Consider the following 5,423-nt stretch of genomic DNA (forward strand, 5'->3'; position numbering starts at 1 on the left):
TGTAGCGGGCTTTTTAGGGTTGGGCTAAAAAGGCCTTAAAAATATGGGCTCTAATTTTAAAGGCCCAAGCCCTATGATTTTTCGGGGCAGGCGGGCCGGCCCATATGGGCTAGCCCATTTTGACAGCTCTAGCTGTCAATATGGACTATCCGGCCCTAAACGGGTCGGCCCTAGCGGACCTTGGACTTTTTAAGGCTGGGCCAAAAAGGTCCTGTATAATATGGGCTCGAGATTTACTACCCGAGCCCAGTCCTAGATGGGCTTCGGACTACCCGGCCCTAAATGACCTTTTTTTATTTAAAAAAATTAAATTAAAAACTCCATAATAATTATTATAAATAAAATTAAAAATTATGTTATTTTAAACATAATATATTTTTAAGTACTATATTATCTCTTATAAATACTATAATGTGTTTCTAAATACAATATATGCCTAAATTGTATAAAATAATACTTGAATATTTATTATAAAAGAAAAAAAATAATATAATACGATGAAAAAATGTTGATTATATTAAATGTATAATATTAAAAAGAGAAAGATTGAATAAAATAGAGATAAAATTTAGTGAAGTGAGAAAAATCAATATGCTATTTTGGAGTAAGATAATATAAATATTAATATATTTTTTAAAAATTTATAATTATGTGGGCCTGATGGGCTACCCACTGCAAACTTTTCAGGGCTGAGCTAAAAAGGCCCTGAAAATATGGACTCTAATTTTAAGGCCTAAATTCTATGATTTTTCGGGCCTGCCGGACCGGCCCATATGAACTAACGCATTTTGACCGCTCTAGTCATCACAAGCTAAACGCTATCCATAGTACATTAGTTTGTTGATTTGAGGTTTGAAAAGCAAGTCCTTTATTCCCTTGATTGGAATCTTGTTCCCATCAACATATCCACTCTCCATTTTCCAAATATCTTTCTCTTTTGAAATTATCAAAGGCAGCAGTTGCTTCTGGAAGCTGTTTTATTTCCTTTCGATTGAAAAGACAACCAAACCTCCATATCTTTTCTACTACACATTTATTTCCTTCATGGGGGAGCACTCTTTGGTCAAGTCTCATGCATCTTCCCATTATTTCTAGCGTTACAAGTCAACATTATTAAATCGTCACAAAGATAAAGCGTATATGGAAAAATCAACAATATCAACTTTTTTCTATAAAAGAATAGTAGTAAAAGTTTATAGCGAGTCAACTCAAGAATCCTATACCCTGATCTCACCTTATAACATACCCTCACCTCATTTTCATCATTCACATTCATACAAAACTTTTTTTCAATGCCTCTCCTTCCCTTTCTTTGTTTTCTTTTTTTCATAATAATATCCCAAGCCAAAGCCGGAGATACTGTATCTTGTGATAACAGCAAAGGCAACTACACAGCCAACAGCACCTACGACAACAACCTCAAAACCCTTGTATCTAGTTTCTCTTCTCATAAAGAAATTAATTACGGTTTCTACAATTTCTCATATGGCCAAGAACCAGACAAAGTATACGCCATTGGAATGTGTAGTGGAGATCTTAAGCCCAATGAGTGTCTAACATACCTAAACAGTTCTTTTGCCGATCTACGAGAGCAGTGTCCAAATCAAAAAGAGGCAATTGTATGGGGTGGGAGTTTAACTTTGTGGTACTCTAATCGCTCAATATTTAGGATAGTAGAAACTGACCCTACAGAGGGTTATGTATCTTCGGCTACTGCATCCGACGTGGACAAGTACAACGATGCACTGAATAAACTGATGACAAAACTTAAAGACAAAGCTGCATCTGGTGACTCCCGTCGTAAATATGATGCAGATAAGTATGAGAATGCAAATTTTGCAACTATATATGGAACTGTGCAGTGTGTGGCTGATTTGTCATCCCAACAATGTATTGATTGCTTGGAAGTAGCAATTAAAGAAATTGCAACTTGTTGTAATGGCACGATGGGACGACAAACTTTTAAACCAAGTTGCCGTCTTAGATATGAAACTTATAACTTCTACAATACTACCATTGAGTTAGACTCAGTTGCAACTCCACCATCACAATCCACCAACAACACTTCTTCAGGTACTTAATTTTCTAATATAGTTCTTAAAGGTGCTGCTGGCTTGAAAATCTCACTACTAAATACAGTGAAAATATTAGTAACTGAGACTAAATTTGTGGTGCAGGACACAAAAAAACACGTACTGTCATCGCCATAGCTGCGCCATCTGTTTTTGTGGTTTTGGTAGTTATATTTATATGCTTCTGTTTGCTGGTGAGAAAACCAAAACACAGTTTTGAAGGTATGCATGCTTTATTATTTTAAGCATGGATCAGTATAGCACTAGTTTAAGATTTCTGTTAATTAAACTATAATTCCAACAAAAATCACTTTTAACATATGAAGGTTTAATTAAAAAAATGAAGGTTTAATTTAACTTGATTAAGTTGCAAAAATTTAAATTATCCACAAAAAATATTATATTATAACATTATTTTTAGAAGGCAAGAGATGATATAAAATGGAGAAGGGTTCTCCAACCTTTTTACAATGGGTAGATAAAACAAAACAACCCCACAAAAAGAAAAAAAATTACACTCCAATTAAAATTATGAGAGGAATAGAATAGGGTCTCTACTAAATTCATAAAAAGAGTAATTGACATGGGTAATTTATATTATAACATAATAGTTGGAGATTGTTTTTATTAATTAAAAATATAATCAATCCATTTAACAGCCAAATATAAATAAGTGTTTTAATATCAGGAACCGTACAAATTACTTGGTCAATATCCCATATTTCTATTACATTATAGTAATTTATTTTAATAAAGTAAACTATATTATAAAAATATAAAATAAAACAAATTAGGGAGATAGACCTGACTCGAATATATATATATATATATATATATATATATATATATATATATATATATATATATATATATATATATATATATATATATATATATATATATATATAAAGAGGTCTGCAAATTTTTATAACAGATCAACTTGCATTTGTACATTTAAAAATATCTTATTTAACTTGGTTAATGTCTGAAGCTAACATTGAAGAATATGAAGACGAGGAAGAAGATGAACTAATGGTTGCTGAGTCATTGCAATTTAGCTTTGATACTATACTAGTTGCTACAAATCACTTTTCAAATTCAAATAAAATTGGGCATGGAGGATTTGGAGATGTTTATCGGGTAAGAATTCATTTTTTTCTCTCATAAAATTAGTGCATGCTATCAAAATATTATAATAGAAATTTCTGTTTACTATATCTAAAAGTTTTTTAGGGTAAACTTTCTAATGGACAAATGATTGCGGTCAAAAGATTATCAATAGATTCCGCTCAAGGAGACAACGAATTTGAAAATGAAGTAACATTAGTAGCCAAACTTCAACATCGGAATTTAGTTAGGCTACTTGGCTTCAGTCTAGAAGGAAGAGAAAGACTACTAATTTATGAATTTATTGTAAATAAAAGTCTAGATTACTTCATATTCGGTAGGTTATAATATCAACATAATTAGAAAATTGCATTTAATTAAAAATTATAATGTTTAGACAAATACTAACTACTAAAATAGTTTCGAAATTTATATTATCTTTATTTGTGCAGATCCAACAAAGAAAGCACTATTGAATTGGGGCAAGCGCTATGAAATCATAAAAGGTATTGCACGAGGTCTTCTTTATCTTCACGAGGATTCTCGCTTGCGCATTATACATCGTGATCTCAAAGCAAGTAACATTCTCTTAGACATTGAGATGAATCCTAAAATAGCTGATTTTGGATTGGCAAAGTTGTTTGTTCTCGACCAAACTCAAGGAAATACTAATAGAATTGTTGGAACCTAGTAAGTCTTTTCATATTGCTAAAGCTAACTGATTGTCATTAATTTGAATCGACTATAAGTAAAGTATTTATTTCAAATTTTAACTTAGTTACTTGTATCAACAGTTTATTCCAAGTTTTATTTGAAAGATATAAGAGCCAAGCATTTTTAAAAAGTATCAAAATGTATGTATGATTGAAGGATAACATAAAACACTTTTCAATTAGAAAATCAAGATTAGAACATTGTTACTGATACCTTTAGTCTTTTATAAGAACTGAAGGAAACTTATTAACTTTTCATTTCATAATTTTTGTATTGATCAAGATTGTCTACTATTGTATGCAGTGGATATATGGCACCAGAATATGCAATGCACGGACAATTTTCTGTAAAATCTGATGTATTTAGTTTTGGAGTATTGGTTCTTGAGATAATAAGTGGTCATAAAAATAGTTCAAATATTTGTGTTGAAAATGATGTTGAGTACCTACTGAGTTATGTAAGTAACACTTTTCTCACCATAATTTGTTGAAATTTATTTATGTCCTATAGCTAATTGTATTTTCAATATCTGTATTTGATTTAATTCTTGCAGGCATGGAAAAGCTGGAAAGAGGGAAGAGCTACAAATATTATAGATCCATTATTAAACAACATTTCACAAAACGAAATAATGAGATGCCTTCATATTGGTCTACTCTGTCTTCAAGAAGAAGTAGAAGACAGACCAACCATGGCTAGTGTTGCACTCATGCTTAATAGTCATTCTATTACTCTATCAATACCTTCGAAACCCGCTTATTTTTATGGAAGTGAAACTAGAAGCTTACAAAATATGCAGATATCAGGTGGAAATCCTGATGGATCAACATCACATGAATCGATTAACGAGGCTTCAATTACTGATCCATACCCACGATAGATTTCATTCATAAGAGAGTTATACATTTTTTTTGTCTTAAGTATTTTCTACTCTATTTTTATTACTAAATTGCAAATCTTAAACAATTCAATCTATGAAATTACAAACATTAAGGATTTTTTGTCTTGTATAAATACTCGATAAGAAAACTGCATTTATTCTTTTCATCATCGGTATGCCATAAGCATTTTGAATGCATTTTCCATCCCTTACACGTGATTACATCATCTTTAAACATCAAACAAGACAAACATCTTTATCAAACACCAAATATAACTAGCATACTCTGTTATGAATAAAATATAAAAATCGGCATAAAAGCATATACTTTTCCAAAATTTATATTTGATACCAAATTTTTGAAAAAACTAACATAAAATACAAAAATTTGAAAAAAAAATGAAAAATTGTTTTTTATATTTTATTTATTCAAAAGATATTAAGAGCATTTTTAAAAAAAAAGTGAATCACCTACTATTAGGTTTCCGCTATTAGACCACCCATCATTTAACTTAATTAATGTATCTTGCGGTTAACTTTTGAAGAACTTCCTAGCATTTTTCATCTTGTACTCTTTTCATGCAATGCATTTGGAATAGAAAGCTACAAACAACTATATCCAAAAGTCTCTCTATTGAATAATTAACAGA

The 5,423-nt window shown here is 30.8% G+C and overlaps 1 pseudogene; it reads left to right on the forward strand.

Moving 5' to 3' along the window:
* Window positions 1-1,292: 1,292 nt before the first annotated feature.
* On the forward strand, window positions 1,293-4,940 carry LOC131627256 (cysteine-rich receptor-like protein kinase 29; annotated as a pseudogene).
* The last annotated feature ends 483 nt before the right edge of the window (window positions 4,941-5,423 follow it).

This window comes from Vicia villosa, unplaced genomic scaffold, assembly GCF_029867415.1.
Source record: "Vicia villosa cultivar HV-30 ecotype Madison, WI unplaced genomic scaffold, Vvil1.0 ctg.000353F_1_1, whole genome shotgun sequence".
NCBI lineage: Eukaryota > Viridiplantae > Streptophyta > Magnoliopsida > Fabales > Fabaceae > Vicia > Vicia villosa.